This window comes from Primulina eburnea, chromosome 9 (genome assembly GCF_022965805.1).
Source record: "Primulina eburnea isolate SZY01 chromosome 9, ASM2296580v1, whole genome shotgun sequence".
Classification (NCBI taxonomy): domain Eukaryota; kingdom Viridiplantae; phylum Streptophyta; class Magnoliopsida; order Lamiales; family Gesneriaceae; genus Primulina; species Primulina eburnea.
This window is the reverse complement of record NC_133109.1, coordinates 12,315,177-12,335,097: the sequence shown is the minus strand read 5'-3', so window position 1 is coordinate 12,335,097 and position 19,921 is coordinate 12,315,177.

The following is a 19,921-nucleotide window of genomic DNA, read 5'->3' as shown; positions in this document are numbered from 1 at the left end:
CTGTATGTGTGCATGGCAACAGGTGGGGCAGGATCTGGGTCTCGAGCTAGATGAGAGATTGATGATAGCGTGGAGATCTCGGGCGTTGAAGATTTCTAGTGTTTTCCTATTAGACTTGTACTAATTATGTTTATAGTCGGGATTTGAACACTAGTGTATGATTGTACTAAACAGACTTGTATGTACATGATGTTGTTTAATTATTTTGGAAACAGATTATGTTTTAATTATACATTGGAATTAATGTTAAAAGCAAAATTTTGACACACATTTTCGAGCAAAGATCCAATAAATCCCAAAAGAATTGAATTAGAGCCCGGGTCCCCACATATGCACACTGAAAAGACCCGTGTTTATACAGTGAGGACAATCGTTGAATCTAGAAAGTTACAAGTGGGATCATAAACAGATATCTCCTAGAACAGTGTGGTTCGGGGACGAACTAAACGGAAGCTGGTGGGTATGTGACACATGGAACCAAAGATCCTATGGCGGTACATGGTCCGTAATACGGGTCGTTAATTCCTAAAATAGGAACCCCAGCAATGACTGGGCGACGATGAGTATGAATGAACTGATCCTTACCAGAATGAGAGGAATAAAAAACTTGAGAGATACTACTCAAATCAACAAGACAGATCTTATTTTCGTGAGCTCATCACTTAAAACTCCAAAATTGTGTGCTTGACTTGAAGCAATTATGGGATAGATGACCCATTGAGAATTTTTTTTCAACAAGCATGTGTGTGATGACATAAGAACGTTGAAAGACACGTTTTTGTAGTGAAGAGAGTCATCGAATCTAGGAGTTACAACATCACTCTTCTGAAAGGCAAAACTTTCAGGAACACTTTCTCTCCTGGATGAAACTATAATGGTTTTCGTTTGGCATTCACATGATTAGCTTGATGATCTTGTGCAGTTTTGATCATTTTCTTAATCAGATCAACATTTTTCAATTATTGTTTCACTAGCTCTGGTCCTTCCACTTGTCGTTCTCTAATTCCATCCCAGAACAATATGGTACGACATTGTCTTCCATAACATGCTTCGAATAGTGTCATTTAAATAATGTTGTGATAGTTTTTGTTTTCTCGAATTTCACATATGGTCGATGATCATGTCATGCTGACCCGAAATCCATAGCACAAGCCCATAGCATTTCTTCCAATGTATGTATCGTTCTTTCGAACTTCTCGTCCGTCTCTGGATGATATGCGGTGCTCAAGCTCAGAGTAATCCCTAACACTTTCTGGAAACTACTTACAAAATATGGAAGTGAATTGAAAATCTCAATCACTGACTATACTTGAAGTTGGAATTTATGAGTTTCAAAGTTTGACAAACAAATTGGTAAAATAAATGAAGAACTAAATTGAACTGACGCAACTGGATGCTTGTAACTGATATCACATACTAAGAAGACTTATCAGACTGAAATGGATTAAGAACTGAAGTAAATAGACTAAAGTTATTATAAGTATAAATAAGTCGTAAAACTGATTATTTGAAGTTCATGAAACAGATTGAAGATCATAACTAAAGACTTCGCCAAACTGAACTAGAATGACCTAACTGAACCGAAGTGTTCGAACTGAAATAAGACATCGGTTAAAACTAAATTAGTCCAGCTAAATTGAACAGTTGACCAGTTTGACTCCTGATCAGTTAGCCACGTTATCGGTTGAAATTTTAATCTCAGTAGACAAACTGACAGTCCATACCAAAGCAGAAGAGTCTGATACATCGTACCTCTGTCAGAAAAAGTTATCTACATGGACTAAACGACGATTCAACGGATATTAATAATTAATTGCATTCAATGTGACAGATGGAATCGAAGAGTATATATAGCTGATGAATTCAGTTGAAGAAGGTTGATACACAGCGAATGAAATATTCGCGAACAACTATCAGTTTCGATTCATTTTTCAGTATTATTCAATTTACAAATAACACAATTTAGGTTTTTCTTCGTTGTATTTATTCATAACACTCATACTACTTATTAGATCTCTTCATTTATCCATTGAAAAGTCTTGGAAACTAAGAGTTTCAGTTTGACATTTTCTTCTAAACATATTACCCTTATAGAGGTTGATCTTTTCTTGAATATTTCCAAACACTCAAATATGATAACCGTGCCTTTCTTCAACAAAATCACTATGTTCTCAATAGATGAATTCGATGATTGAAAAATCAGAATGCAGGCACATTTAGTTGCACATGATGATGATAAGTGGTACGTCATAACTGACAGACCAACAAAAATTATGAAAGCAAATATAGTTATTCCTCTAACTGATGGAGCACCTCATCATATTGAGAAACCACGTGAAGAGTGGACTACTGAAGATAAAAGAAAGGAAAACTTGGATAATGTTGCCAATGATATTCTCTACAAAACACTGGATAAAAACACATTCTCCAAGATCGAGATGTAAAAAATTGCCCCAGAAATTTAGGAGAAACTGGTCCAGTTATGCGAAATAAATGAGCAAACCAAAGAGAACAAACTCTCAGTCACCGTGCAGAAATTTGATAATATCAAAATGAAGGCTGGAGAGTCAATGAACGAGTTTTATGAAAGGGTGAATAGCATCATAAATGAACTGAATGCACTGAAAAATGTGTATTCAAACAAAGAAGTTGCTCTGAGTAATGCGAGGCCTTCCCAAAGAATGTGATGTCAAACTATGGCCATGCGAGAATCAAAATATCTCAACAAGGTGGAACTACATGATTTGTTTGCATATCTAAAAGCATATGAATTTGAAATGCAAAAAAGATAGGGTGAACCAGTAATCCCACAAGTTACAACTGCTCTCAGCGCTCTGAAACTGGAGCCAACAGTTTAGTTGAGAAAACAAGTAAACAGCTGAGCAATGAACCGATGCCATTGTTCGTTAGAAAATTTGGAAGGTTCATGAGGAAGAGCCAATGATCATTCCAAAAGTATTACCACGGGCATGAATCAAAAGAGGAACTAAATGCGTGCTATAACTGTGGCAAGACTGATCATTTCATAGCCGACTGTCCGAAGCCAAAGAAGGACCATAGAAGATCAGTTGAGAAGGGAAAGAAGCCCTTCGAGCACAGGAAAAGGTCTAAGGATGACAAGAAATCATTTAGAAAGAAGCACAAAGTCCTAATAGCTGAAGAAAGAAAATCCAAATGGGATGAAACTGACAGTGATACATAAAAGACTGAGAGCTCAAACATCTCTAATGATGAAGAAGATGTAAAATACCTCATGGCTAATGATGTAGAGCTGGAATCTAGCAATGAACAGGTATTTGACTTTAACTCTACTGACTTTACATGTGAAAAACTTATCTCAACTTTGCATGACATGGTGAATGAATATCGCAAGCTTACTCTATACTTTGAGGAAGCTAAGGCTAAGCGAACTGATCCTATGAATGACAAAACTGAAATTGGTTGTTCACAATCCGTTGAGTTGTCAAATGTCAAGAAGGAGATTGTCTATCTGTGTCTACACCCACTATTGAGCGAGTTTTTTTAACATTGAAGCAAGTGAATACAGAACTTCAAAATAAAAAGAGCATCACTTTATTGTTGATTAGTTTAACACTATAAATTAAACGAGATTTAGCTAAACAATTAGACGTAGATTATATTGTAGATGAATTTTATGTTTCAAAATCTAGTAGGGAAAACTTCGTTGAACAGTGTAATGTAATGTCTTTTTTTGGTAATAATATACAACTTATTATATTTAGTTCAAGCCCCCGAACTCCAATTCTTGATTTGTCCCTGTCTGATGATGTGTTTCTCTAAGGTGAAAGCAATGGAATACTAGTGGCCATAGCTACGCAAAAAGAACAAGATCGTGGATATTGCGATATTTCTTGAAAACAAAATAAAATCTACCAAGAATCTGTTAGACCTAAATTTATTGTGGCGATACGAATCAAAACCAGCAGGCTGTTAGTTAAAATCAGTAGACAATATAAAAGCAGGACTAAGTTTTCAAAACTTAGATAACCAGAAGCAGAACCTAGTCTGGAATTAGGATAACTTGACGTCTTCTATGCTAACGGAAGTAGTCTTAAAATTTACCGTTACTTTATCGAGTACAGGTATTTATTGCACCATTAAAAGCTTTACTAAGTCATTTAATTCGCTTTACCGTTTTAGTAAGTAACAAAACTGATTGTGTTGAAAGCTTTTTGCAGGATCTATTTAAAGAATAAGGTTGTTTCTTTCAGACACCAAAAGAGCCGTTTTTTATTATAGACATTGGATTCAAGTTATCAATATATATGGATAAAAACCACTTAGAGCTAACCACTGATCTTTTATCTATCCAATGCTACTTTGAGCAACCGCGAATCAATCGCAATCTTCTAAGCTCGAACTTGCAGAAAAGCAGTACACACTTCATATTTTACATCTGATATTTGGAGATCATCTTGTACTGCTATTTCTTCATCTCTTCAAGCAAAACACCTTACAATATTTCGAGAAGAGTTTGTAAACTGGAAAAGAGTCTTTTCCAAAACTTTGTTATACTGAGTCACTTTGTGTTAAGTTACTAAGAGTTTCAGTAGGCAAAAGATAAGCCATGCTGAAGTGGGTGTGTACAAGTGTTGTACTATAAAATCCAAAGTCTTTTAGTGATACCTTTTGGAAACAGAAGAAGGGGAGACGTAGAAGATTTTATCTTCGAACTTCCAGAAACAACTACTGTTTTATTGCCTACTATTATTACTGTTTTCACCCTACTCCATCGGATTGTTTCCGCACTTACTTTTGTGATCTGCTGGACTTACACTCGAACATGAACATCTACAATCTCTAATAGGATTCTAGTACCATTTGCAAAAACTATCATCAAAGGAGAAGAGTTTATTCACCCCACCCCCCCTCTAAACTCTACATCGATCCCCAACAGAATCAAATACCTCGGATAAAATAATAATTATAACATGCTAAAGATACAACAATTATATCATACACAGATATTTTCAATAATTATATCACGAAATTTTGCTATTATGCCATGAGATTTTGTGTTGAATTTTACATTATATCTTTCATAAGTTGAATTTCTATATCGATTTTTTGTGTTATAAGAATTATTGTAAAAATCTCATTGTACAGGATTCTAGCACCCTTGGCAAAAACTATCATCAAAGGAGAAGAGTTTATTCACCCCCCCCTCTAAACTCTACATCGATCCCCAACAAGTGGTATCAGAGCAGATTTCTCTTGTTCTGAAAATTTTCAAAATTTATGGCACATTTTAGCAAGGTTTTCATGTTCTCGAAAGAAGATTTTGATGATTGGAAGATCCGGATGCAAGCTCATCTTGCAGCCCAAGATGATGACATGTGGTATGTCATCACAAACGGTCCATTAAAGATCTTAAAGCCAAATACAGCTATTGATGTTACTGAAGTTGCACCACAAATGGTTGAAAAATTAAGAAACGAATGGACTTGAGAAGATAAGAAGAAAGCTAATCTCGAAAATGTTGCGAAGGATATTCTTTATAAAACTCTTGATAAAAACACATTTAGTAAAATCAAGATATGTTCTAATGCGAAAGAAATCTGGGAAAAGCTCATTCAAATATGTGAAGGAAATGAGCAGACAAAGGAAAATAAACTGTCTGTAGCAATGCAGAATTTTGAAAATCTGAAAATGAAGGCTGGAGAAACTCCAAATGATTTTGATGAACGTTTCAGCAGCCTGGTTAATGAATTCACTGCCCTTGGTAAAGAGCATAGCAACAGAGAAATAGCACTCAAGGTGATGAGAGATTTACCTATGGAATGAGACGTCAAAACAATGGCTATGAGAGTCTCTAAAGATCTAAACAAGTTGGAGCTACATGACTTGTTCGCCGACTTAAAAGCCTATGAGTTCGAGCTAGAAGTGAGAAGCGGAGAAGAGCCCTCAACAAACCTACCAACCAAGGCCCTTGCTGCTACTACTTCTTCTGTAGTCGTCCCACAAGCAGTACCTGCTACCTTTATTGAGAGTACTTCTGAAAAGACTGCTGAAAAGATCAGCAATGACGCTATGTCTCTCTTTGTGAAAAAGTTCTCCAGGTTCATGAAGAAGAATCACCGAGATTACCAAAATCATAATCGGAGCTTCAAAAAGGATTCACCACCTGGTGATATGGCGTGCTTTAACTGTGGAAAGATTGGTCACTTTATTGCTGACTGTCCAAAGCCCAAGAAAGATGACCAGAAGAAGAAAGAGTACAAAAAGAATGACAAGAAGTTCAGAAAAGACCGCAAAGCGATGATTGCTGAAGAAAGCAAATCTAAATGGGCGGACTCCAGTTCTGAATCATCTGACTCAGAAAGTCATTCCAGTGAATGTGATGCAGAAGAGATCAAATATCTTATGGCGGATGTTGAACCAAACTCGACACTGACGAGTTTACACGAACTAATTTAATAAAGCATTGCATGATATGGTAGGGGAGTACTCGAAACTTTCTCAATAATTCGAGGAAGTTAAGATTGAAAATCTAAACTTAAAAAAATCAAGTCCATAAGTTCACTTGCTCGCAAGAGAACAGCTGCAATGATTTGAAAGTGGAGATGAGTAAGTTAAAAACTGAGAATGAAAGAGTGAAGGCAGATTACCATACAATGAAATCTGAAAATCAGAAGCTGTCTGTTCTGGTAAATGCCTGGAATAAGTCTTCTATTTCATTGGAAAATATGCAAGAATTGCATAAGCAATCCGGAGATAGAAGTGGTCTTGGATTCAGCAATAATAAAAGCACTTCTGAAACCAGTACCAAGCCAGAACTGGATAAAGGCAAAGGGAAATTCATTCACTTTTTCAAATCAAGTGTGGTATATGAACCTGAAGTACCTACTGTTCAAGTTGAAAGGAATGCAAATCAGATGAACAGAAGGAAGAATTATGGTCTGGGATATGTTGAACCTAAGGGAAAAGTTCACCAGACTGCTGGATCCAGTAGAGGATTCAACTCAGGAGGACAAGCGCTTATGAAGGTTAAAAACTATCAGTACTATAATTCTAGACCTGTTCAGAAGAGATACAGGCCAGACAACACAAACAGAAGGGAAAAACAACATCCCAATGTGCATACTGTTAGAAATAACATATTCTATGCTGCACACACCTCTATGGATACCCGAAGTACAAAATCACCGATAATTGTACAAATGTGGGTTCCTAAGGGACTAATAAGGCTTGGACCCAAGTAGATTGGGTACCAGTTACTAAAATTTGTGTTTGCAGGAACAGGTGAAGAAAGCTAAAGTAAGCAGCTCCACATGGTATCTGGACAGTGGATGTTCCAGACACATGACTGGACAAGAAAATCTGCTAACAGAAGTAATGAGTTGTACTAGACCAGAGAACGTTTGGGGACAACTCAAAAGGTAAAACCGTGGATAAGGGTAAGATTATCCATGGTAACATAACTATTAATGACGTACTACTGGTTGAGAATCTCTGTTATAATTTGATTAGCATTAGTCAACTGTGTGATAATGGTAATTCTGTAGCTTTTCAGAAGCACATATGCACAGTTAAAGATTCTGCTGAGTCTACAGTATTAACTGGAAAGAGAGAAGGCAACACTTACAAAGTCTCATGGAACTTAGATCATGCTACTGTTCCTACATGTTTAGTTGCTTATCTTGCTGATAAGCATTGGCTCTGGCACAAGAGATTGAATCATATGAATTTCAAATCAATCAATAATCTCAAGAAACAGAACATAGTTGATGGCTTGCCTGATATTAATTTTATTAAGAATCATGTCTGTTCTGCATGTCAGCTTGGAAAACAGATCAGATCCAGCTTCAAGAACAAAGGTAGTAAATCAACTTCAAGTTGTTTGGAATTACTGCATATGGACTTATTTGGTCCAATCTCTATCATGAGCTTAAGGAGAATGAAATATACCCTTGTTGTTATTGATGATTTCTCTAGATTTACTTGGGTAATATTTCTCGCGGGAAAAGATCAAACCGGTAACATCCTGATCAAGCTTCTGAAAAAGATTCAAAATGAAAAATCTTCTTCAATTATTAAAATCAGAAGTGATCGGGGTACTGAGTTCACTAACAAAATTCTTGAGTTGTATTTAGATGAACAGGGAATTCATCATGAATATTCAGCTGCCAGAACGCCTCAACAGAACGGAGTAGCTTAGAGGAGAAACAGAAATCTTAAAGAAGCTGCTAGAACAATGCTACCAGATGCAGATATCTCATTGTTTCTGGGCAGAAGCAATCAATACTGCATGTTACATGCAAAATAGAACAATGATCAACAAAAGGCATAATCAGACTCCTTATGAGATATGGAAAGGAATAAGCCTAATGTAACTTATTTTCATGTGTTTGGTTGCAAATACTTTGTGCTCAATAATGGCAAAAATTATTTAACTGCATTTGATTCAAAATCAGATGTTGGACTATTTCTTGGTTACTCTGCTGTGAGCAAAGCTTTCTGAATATTCAACAATAGAACTCTCAATGTTTAAGAATCGGTTCATGTTGTCTTCGATGAGGACATCAGTGCTCCTGAAATATCTAATATGTAAAATTTGAGTAACAGGTTAGATAGGATTCACTTGGAACTGGATAGTGAAGATGATGCAGAACCAAGTATCAAAGATGTTCAAAATCTAGAACCAGACATTCCAATATTGGAAACAGAAGTACAGACATTAGATTTACCAGTACCAGCAGAATACACTCAAGAACCTACTACTGGTTCAGTTGAGATCAATCCAAACATATCAAACTAGGAAAAAATCCCTTTAAACCCTTTTATTTGGAGAAAATCTCATCCTCCATCCTTGGTTATTTGAAATCCAGCAGCGCCCTTGAGAACCAGAAGACAAGTGATTAATGAATAGATGCATGCTGCTTTTATTTCTCAGGATGAACCAAAGAAAATTGAAGAAGCTCTTCTGGATCCTAGTTGGATTGAAGCTATGCAAGAAGAACTGAATCAATTCAAAAGAAACGAAGTTTGGTTTCGAGTAGCTAGACCATCTCACCAAGCTTTCATTGGAACCCGATGGGTATTCAGAAACAAACTAAATGAAGAAGGCACAGTGATTAGAAATAAAGCAAGACTGGTGGCTGAAGGTTTTAGACAAGAGGTCTACGTCGAACAGCCTCCAGATTTTATTGATCATTTTTCACCTCATCATGTATTCAAATTACACAAAGTCTTGTATGGTTTAAAACAGGCACCTAGAGCATGTGACACTTTGTCACAGTTTCTTATCAATCATGATTTTACAATTGGCACAGTAGACAAGACCTTGTTCACTATAGTCTAGAATAAACATATTTTATTAGTGCAGATCTATGTTGATGACATTATTTTTGGGTCAACTAACCCAAACTATGTGCAAATTTTGCTAAGTTGATGCAGGATCAATTCGAAATGAGCATGATGGGAGAATTGACATTCTTCCTAGGGTTGTAGATCAAACAACTTGGTACTGGTATTTTCATAAATCAAGCCAAGTATACTAAGGAGCTACTGAAAAAGTTTTGTATGGAAGCATGCTCTGTTGCTTCCACTCCAATGATCTCATCTACCAAGCTTGATAAATATGAAAGTGAAATTTCAGTAGAGGTAACTCAGTATCGTGGTCTCATTGGCTCACTATTGTATCTTACTGTCAGTAGACCTGATATCTTATTTGTTGTTTGCATTTGTGCAAGATTTCAATCTAACCCCAAGCAATCTCATTATATTGCTGCTAAACGTATTCTGAATTACTTAAAAGGAACTCAAAATGCCGGCTTATGGTATCCCAATGATTCATCTTTCAATCTTATTGGATATTCAGATACTGATTATGCAGGTTGCAAACTAGACAAAAACATCACAAGTGGTTTTTCTCAATTCCTTGGTGATAGGTTGATTTCCTGGTTTAGTAAAAAGCAGACTTCCATAGCTACATCTACTGCAGAAGCAGAATACCTTGCTGTTGGAATTTGCTACTCTCAAATACTATGGATGCAACAACAACTCAAAGACTATGGAATTCAAGCCTCAGAATCACCTATCTTCTGTGACAATACTAGTGTCATTGCAATCACGCAAAATCCAGTAATTCATTCCAGAACGAAGCACATCGACATCAGACATCATTTTTTAAGAGATCATGTGCAGAAGAAGGACATTCGTCTGGAATATGTCTCTACTGATTTACAAACAGCAGATATCTTTACTAAACCTCTGCATAAGAATAAGTTTTCTTACTTTTGAAATATATTGGGATTAATTGATTTAACTTGATTTTATTAATGTTATTATCTGGTTAATTATTATCGATTTTGTGTTAACTTTGTTCTCTTTGCAGAAGATTAAAAAGACAATTTAAGATAAATACTGTCATATTGAATGTAATCGAAACCAGGTTACACTACACAATTCAGTATCTACAGAATCTTTCCACTCAGTAATCCAATTATTCAAAACATGACTCCTAATTTGTTTAAAGGACTCTGTGCTGAAAATATTATCGAGCAGATGCCACTCCTTCCAGAGCATCATCTGAAGCAGAACCCTTTCAGTAGCAAGCTCAGAAACTTGATCAACTTGAAACTCCCGTTTGTACTTTCTTGCTCTTGCTCTTTGAGCAGTAGTAGAGGTCAAACCATTCTGATACACATTCTGCAGCTCCTGCACTTTGAACCATACGTACATGACCTTTATCCAGACATATTCCTCTCTGGTTTTCTTCAAAGTTTCCAGATATGGAAGTGTCTCTTGCGTTACTAAGACATGCGTACTGCTACAGGCATCCGAATTGCTTGAGTCCGACATATCGAATTATTGTTTTCTTAACACTTGTTGTCTTATTATTTATAGACATGTTGCATTTAATGGTGAAAAAGTTGAAGAGTTTCAAGTCAACCGAACCGTTCTACTGAATTACTCAGACTGAGTTTTTCTTACTCAATTTTTTTTTATTATTATTCATTCAATGAAAGCAGTAGATAGACAAAACATGTCAAAATGAGATTTTTCATTCATAAAATCAAAAGCATTACATTGAGTTTATCTACTATATTTGTTGATATTAGCAGCTTGAAGTACTTATATGTTGCAAAGTACTTCAGCAGGAATTTATCTAAGGACTGCTGGAATCCCCTCGCTTTGCGTGATCGTGGTTCGTGAAGGGGATTATCCCTCAGCTTAGTCCTAACAAAAACGAACAATCTAACTTATTGTTCATATTAATAAACTGAGGATTTTCTTCCTAGTCTTCATATCTTGAAAAAGGATGTCTTCAAACATCTGCTTACGAGAGGCTGGAAGTTGTCTTTGGAATTCCTCTGCTGATTCTGACTCTGGAGAAGACTACGAGAGATCACTTGCACTTATCATTTGTGTTGGTTTGATGAAAAGATTAAATGATTTAGTTGTGAATTTGCAGGTATTTTTATAGAGTCTTGGGAAGCTGAAGAGACGGCGATCTGACTACACGAATACCAAGATTGATCTATCTTTTCCTCAGAAACCGTATCGTTGCATTTATTAATTGCATGAATTTAGGGGGAAAAATATCGTTTTTCAGTCTGTCACTTTTATACCATGTCAAAGCAGAAAGGATGTTTGTCTTTTTCATAAAACAAGTGTCTAGTGGTTTTTGTATTAATCTGTTGAAAATATTTCAGCATCTTATGACTTCCAGTAGATATTATCATAAAACGACAAACCCTCTTCTGGTATTTTTCAGTAACCATCTGGACAGCCCGCTCTTTTTATTACTTTTCAAATTTTGAAATCATTAGTGTCGATCTGACATGCTCTGCATGACTTTCTCATACTCAACTGTAAACATATTCACACGTGTCCTTGTGTTTACATTGACGGCTGTACATTTTCTTTTGAATATTAACCGCTCCTTTTACTTCTTTTCATCATTTATGTTTCCAGAATCTTACTCTCTAACTACTGATTTTTTTTTCCAAAATCTTGATGTACTTCGAAGATATTTCCTTTACAGGCAAAGAAATGGTTGGAGCTTACATTCTCAATGCTTATCAAGTCAACTTTGCATCAGTGCTTACCATCAAGGATGAAGGACTTGTTCAGATGTTCAAAGCTGTTGAGAAATCTGGACTCCGAAAGTTTTTGGAAGCACCCGCTATTATCTACAAGACCGCACTTTTGGAATTCTTCGCCAAAGCAACTGTTCAAGATGGTAATATTGTTTATTCTCAGGGGGACGCATCTATTTCTATTGATGCTGCACTGCTTGGTTCAACTTTCTTTCTTCCAATCTCAGGCACCTCTGATCTGTCAGGACTTACGAAGGAAGATATGTCCATTACCCTCTCTACCTTCTCAGCTTCTGGAGAGGAACTCTCTCCCTCTTGTTTCAAGAAACTCTTGAAAATAGAGTACCAAGTACTCGCTGATATTGTGGCGAAGGCACTTCTTGTGAAAGTCGGTACTTTTGATCGTTTAACCAAAGAAAAAGTTCATGTGATGGTAGCAATCACTTCTGAAATTAGGAGTTGGTTTCTATTCAAAAACATGAGAGAAATGATTTTACGAAAAAGTACTGGTTTTGCTATTCAAATTAGCCACATTTTGAAGGATGTTGGTTTTCCGTTCACCACTGAACATGATGCTTCTTTTGTAACTATGGCAGACGCTGATAACGTGCATGCTCTACGACCTAAGCCAACTTTGGCTGAATTTGTTTCAATGAAAAAGGAGATTGGGGATGCCCAAGTCTAAGGCCAAGCTGTTCAAAAGAATATCAAAAGAAAAAGAGTAATTGTTTTGACTGATTCAGAGAAGACTGTATCTGAAGAATCAGCTGCACCTACTAAAGATTCTATTCCAGTAGCAACTCTGAGCAAGAAGAAGCCCAGAACTACGATCCGCATCAAGAAAACAGCAGTCATTGCTGATTTGGATACTGCCTCGTTGAGACAAGTATTTCCAATTGTAAACTCACCCAAACCCAAGTCTGTTTCGAATCCAGTAGTCACTATTGTTGTTTCACAACCAACTGTTGTCCCTTCTGTCATCGCACCAGTAGATGTTATTTCATCAACATCAACTTCAGTGTCTACTCTCAGACCTGTTACTGGAGTTGTATTTCGAGATTCACTAGCCGGATCCTCCACTACTCGATCTGTGCTGCCTTCTCCTATTGGAAAAGGAAAAGGGAAGTTAGTTGAAGAACCCCAACTTCAACGCACCAAAAACACAGTACAAACTGACATTGAGCTCCACCTTCAGGAGATTGAAAATTCTGCCAAGGAAAATTTGTTATTTTTTGATGAATGGCTGAAGATGAGAGTTTTTCATCCTCTCACTTTCTTGCATACTGAAAACGCATTGGGACGTATGATGAAGCATAAGTTTTTGCTACTGCAAAAACCAAAAATGTCATTGAGGCAATGAATCGAAGAAACTACATCCTTGATCAATTAAGGCAAAAAGAATGTAGTCTGTGTTGTCAACACTAAAGTCTAATTTTGAACCAATGAGTCCTACTGTTTCTCATGATCAGGATATTATCAAGCTTATCACTGATAAATTGAATTTGTTGATTGAACAGATTCACACTCAAGAGCAGGCTTTTGCTAAGCCTCTTTCATACAGGTTAGGCATGGTTCCTGAACTTTTTAAAATACAGACTGTAACGACCCATTATAGGCCCAGTGGACCGCCCATACGGCCCACTGCCCCGATCGACCCAAGGCTATCCCGATCTTGGGCTCCCTCTATGGGGCATTTTCCCTCACGGGCTTTCCATAGGCATCGTACGGGTTACTCTTGATATCTATGTACGTATCCTATAGGTCATGGGATCGAGTCCTGGGGAGGCGAAAGAAATCCTTTGGTAGGGAAGGAGAGATCCTATGAGTAACCCGTACGACGCCTATGGAAAGCCCGTGAGGGAAAAGGCCCCATAGAGGGAGCCCAAGATCGGGATAGCCTTGGATCGATCGGGCAGTGGGCCGTATGGGCGGTCCACTGGGCCTGTAATGGGTCGTTACAATAAAAGGCATGAACTGGAGTCTGTGCCTTCCCAGGATCGAACCTAAGACCACATGGATATATAGGTATTTAGCACAATCCTGGTACCAATTGAGCTAGTAGCTCAATTGGTACCAGGATTGTGCTAAGTACCTATATATCCATGTGGTCTTAAGTTCGATCCTGGGAAGGCACAGACTCCAGTTCATGGGCTGGAGGAGTTCTATGAGTAGCCCGTACGACGCCTATGGAAAGCCCGTGAGGGAAAAGACCCCATAGAGGGAGCCCAAGATCGGGATAGCCTTGGGTCGATCGGGCAGTGGGCCGTATGGGCGGTCCACTGGGCCTGTAATGGGTCGTTACACAGACAGTTGAGGAAAGGACCACAGCTCCCGTAAACGCAAAGGTCTCAAGTACTCCTGCACTACCAGAACTGCCTACTCGATCATCGTCTTTGATCTCTGTTCAAGAGCTGGCCTCGGTGGATGAGGTCATTCAGTCCATTGTTCCCACTGCTACTCCACCACAATCGAATCAGGATGTGTTCTCCTCAGAACCCTCACACGAATCCCAACCCATGGAAGCTTCAGATTAACATCCATTACCAAATCTTGAGAAATTTTCAGCTGAACATCAATCAGAAATGACAGCTCTCCTGCATAGGTCATCTGAACTCACCCCCTCGGAGCAACCACTGGAGACAACTGAAAATGTTCACCACGACGAGAATGTTGCTTCTGAACAAATTAATGCTCTTGAAGTCTCCTCTCCTGCTCCATCTGCTGCTGGGGCAACTATTGCAGCACAAATCCCTCCTACTGCTCCAGAAGAAATCTCTGCTGAACCTGGTCCTTCCACTGCTCTGCTGGACACAATCCCTCCTACTGCTCTACCACAGTTTCCATTCTCTACTGCATTGGTTGTATCTGTTTCTGACTTTGCTGCTCATATTGCCCATGTTGCCGAAATCAGGCAGCGTATGCTCACCAGAACTCCTTCTCCGAAACCAGAAATCTTTAACATGGAATTTGAGATAGAAGCTCTGCAAAGAAATCTCAACAATCTGTCGGAGATGGTTAAGCAAATATCGCGTGAACATGCCGCAGAAGTGAGTGGCGCACAGTTTTTCCAAGACCGTATCTCTAAAGAGATATTTCGCACAATGGAATCTGTTAACAAAATGCATGCTGAGACAGCTGTTTTTAGACAAGCTGTTTCCAGAAGTCAAGGTGCTATCATGCTCGGACAAACTGACATTCTCCAACGACTCACCGACCATGATGATGTTATTCGTTCAGTTTCTACTACAATGGAGTTGATGGATGTCAAGATTGAGTCTCAATCTCAATCTCGTAATACTCTAAGTGACCGAGTATCTTATCATACACCATATCTGGAGAGGCTCAACAATGTAATAATGAATCTCTCTGGGCGTATGGACTACTTAATTGCTCAAGTCATGGCCGCTGATGCCAAAAAGGAGGAAGAAACACAACCAGAAGGAAGTCAACCAGAAGTTAGAAGAATTGGAGACTTGGTAGAATCCTCTGCCAGAAGAGATCTTAATGCTGATGATCAGGATGTTGAAATTATTTTCAGAGACATTGGCATTGATAACTAAAACCTTAGTTGTTTAAGTATCTTTATATATTTTGTTGTTTTATATTGACGTTATTTATCTTTGCTAACATCCAGGTTTTGGCATCACCACAAAAGGAGAAATTGTTATACCTAAATTTATTGTGGCGATACAAATTAAAACCAACAGGCTGTTAGTTAAAATCAGTAGACAATATAAAAGCAGGACTAATTTTTCAGAACATAGATAACCAGAAGCAGAACCTAGTCTGAAATTAGGATAACTTGACATATTCTATGCTAACGGAAGTAGTCTTAAAAGTTACCGTTACTTTATCGAGTAAAGTAGTTATTGCACCATTAAATGTTGTACTAATTCATTTAATTCGCTTTACTCATTTTAGTAAGTAACAAGACATATTGTGTTGAAAGCTTTTTGCAGGATCCGTTTAAGGAATAAGGCTGTTTCTTTCAGACGCCAAAAAAGCCGTTTTTTTTATTATAAATGTTGAATTCAAGTTATCTATATATTGGGATCAAAACAACTTATAGCTAACCATTGATTTTTTATCTATCCAACGCTACTTTGAGCAACCGCGAATCAATCACCATCTTCTAAGCTCAAACTTGCATAAAAGCAGTACACACTTCATATTTTACATCTGATCTTTGGAGATCATCTTGTACCGCTATTTCTTCATCTCTTCAAGCAAAACACCTTACTATATTTCGAGAAGAGTTTGTAAACTGGAAAAGAGTCTTTCCAAAACTTTTTTATACTGAGTCACTTTGTGTTTAGTTACTAAGAGTTTCAGTAGGAAAAAGATAAGTCCTGCTGAAGTGGGTGTGTACAAGTGTTGTACTGTAAAATCCAAAGTTTTTTAGTGATACCTTATGGAAACAGAAGAAGGGGAGACATACAAGATTTTATCTTCGAACTTCCAGAAACAACTACTGTTTTATTGCCTACTATTATTACTGTTTTCACCCTACTCCATCGGATCGTTTCCGTACTTACTTTTGTGATCTTCTGGACTTACACTCGAACAAGAACATCTACAATCTCTAATAGGATTCTAGCACCTTTTGCAAAAACTATCATCAAAGGAGAAGAGTTTATTCACCCCCCCTCCTCCTCTAAACTCTACATCGATCCCCAACAGAATCAAATACCTCGGATAAAATAATAATTAGAACATGCTAAAGATACAACAATTATATCATATAGATATTTTCAATAATTATATCACGAGAATTTACTATTATGTCATGAGATTTTGTGTTGATTTTTACATTATATCTTTCATAAGTTGAATTTCTATATCGATTTTTTGTGTTATAAGAATTATTGTAAAAATCTCATTGTACATGTAGCATGTCAAGAAACATATTTTTTTTATGTAAAGTTAAGGTCAAGTAATATTAATTATATCCTCGTAAAATTGTATTCTTTTGACTCGTTTATCTTTTATATATGCATATATAGTTATGGTATATCATACAGTATCGTACCAAAAAATACGTACACATACTTAAAATTATAGTATTAAAAATATTTATACTGAAATCGTAGAGAAATTAGAAAATATATGTATGTAAAATTAGCATAACAAAATGTGACGGTATACCGAAATTTTGGTACAATATCGGTATATATCGTTTTATAACGAAAATACTTTATACTTTTTTTACAAAAAATAAATTTATTATTTAAAATACTATATATTTTTAAAATTTTATATAGTATTTTGATATTTCGGCATATACCAAAAATTTCAAATTTTATACTGTTATCGTACCGAAAATTTTTGTATCGATATACCATAATCTATAGAAAATATTGGTAAACCCGGTATTTTTTGGTATAGTAAAATTGGTATACTGATACTTCGGTTTTTTTTTCCCACCCCATATACACAACTGAATCTAATACCTGATTAATTAAAAAAAAAAATACAACATATTAGAGATGGAACAAAACATTCATCCATGGGCATTCATGTGTATGTCTTATTAAAAGTTAATACCTATGTAGTCAGAGCCGTACCTTTTATGAGGAACCAAGCGGTTGCTTCATGGCCCACCCAATAAGGGGCTCTTTATATGTATAAATATATATGGTATATGTTATTTGTTCTTATTCACTTCAAATCTCACCCCTAATTTTTGTTCCCATTCAACAAATAAAGTTTACGGTCCACTACTCCTATTAAACTTGAAGGTAAGTAATTTTCTTCATGAATTATGCTTTATTTCCATTTCAAATCTTCTTTATAAATACACATTTATATTTATATTTGTAGATTAATCTATCAAAGGATACTCAATGAAAATGAAATTTACTTGCGATATGAGCACTGTAATGTACTTAGAGATCATATTAATATATAACTGCAGCACACATCGCATTATTTAAATTCTTTAATGAGTTATAATTGAATTATGAGTTTTATATAAATTTAATGCGCGACTAGTGTAATGAATAAGTAGATAGTCTAAGAAAATAAAATAAATTGTAAATAGAGCTTGAATGTGTGGACCATTGAAAGATGAAATTCATTGTTTTTTGGGATTTCTTTGTCCTTTCATTTTATGGTTTGTTATTTCGACTTAAATAATTCTTTGATTTTGTAGTTTCTACAATAATTATCTTCGATCAACAATATCGCAAGATAGACTAAATGGTCTAACTATGATGTCGATTGAGAAAAAATGGTCTGACAATTGGATTACACAGATTTGATAAATATTTTCGCCTCTAGAAAACTAGACGAGTAGTATTTATGTAGTTATTTTAAATATTTATTGAGTTGTTATTGATGTAATATATTTGTTTTGATATATTTATGTATTTATTAGTATATTTGTTATTTGCAAATTGGATTTTATATTTATTACTGCAACAAGAGGGCCCATTTTTCAATTTTCGTTTCAAGCCTCATTCAACACAGGTACGGCTCTGTATGTAGTCGATCGCCACTAGCATTTCTAAATAAAGTTTCTCTATAAAGAAGTTTTGAAAAGACACTATTGGCTCCAATAAGATATTCGCGTATCAAATTTCCAGCGTCGGACCGAGTTGATATATCCGGTCAAACTTGAAAATCTTCGAAGGATGAGCAAGCATAACAAACAAGAAACCAGATGGTGATGAGAGCGAGGTGGTTCACGAGAAGGAAATAAAGTAGTTATTCGAGTAATATTTGAATCAAGGTAATATGTGTATGATAAATTTATAGGTCAAAGAAGTGAACTCCTATTAGGATTTGGATCCTTTGAATTCTTGCACGTTTGGGGCGTTTAGGAATTCTATTACGTTTTTCAAGTGTTATTTGACTCAAACTGAACGCAGTCTGAATCATTTTAATTTTTATGCACAGAATTTTTGTTTTCAAGAAAAAAAAAATTATGAGATTAAAGCAGTGTTATTTGGCTTGCTAAATAAATGTATTTGATGTAATAATTATAATTACTAATAATATTATAAAGCATGAAGATCTGAGACTAATTAATTATTTTGGTGTTTTGTGTAAGATTTTTTAAATACCATATCAAATTACAGAAAATACTCAAATTTTGTTTAATAAAAAATATCCTAACAATCTATTTTAGTAAATGTGTAATTTATATATAACTAAAATATCTTGTCTATTTTCAAAATTATTTTTTAATTTTGTTTATTTATCTTTGTATATATTATTAATTCTTCAATGATTATATCACTTGAAAAATTTATTAATTTAAAAATAATAAAAATTATCATGTTTAAAACAATTATTTTAATTTTATAAGCAAATAATACGTGTAAAGAGACTGTTAACGAAAATTTTGTTTAAATATTGAAACATGTGTGTATGTTTTGGTTTGTGGGATTATTTAAAATGCGCAACTTATAAATTAATTTTCCATCAATTTATTATGTTAATAGAATTTAAAATGAATCAATAAATAAATCGATGTAAAATCGTTTTGATAATATAAAATAGATACAGACGAAATGGAATTGCGTGGCTTAACCAAATGATTTTAGCATCAGGGTCCGAGAGTAAGGACGTAAATAAATCAAACCGTTCGCGAGCTATTAGGAGCTCGGCTCGATAAAAAGCTTGTTTGAGTTCGTTTGTTAATCATATCAAACCAAGCTCAAGTTCGATTTTGAGCTCGACAACTTAATCAAACCAAGCTCCAGCCTAAGCGTATTCGGCTCGTGAGTTCGCAAACATGTTCGTTAATAGGCTCGCGAGCTCGAACTCGGCTCGTTTAGGTGGCTCGTAAGCTCGAGCTTGACTCATTTGTTGAGTTGACAAATAAAAATATTAGTACTAATAAAAGTTAAACT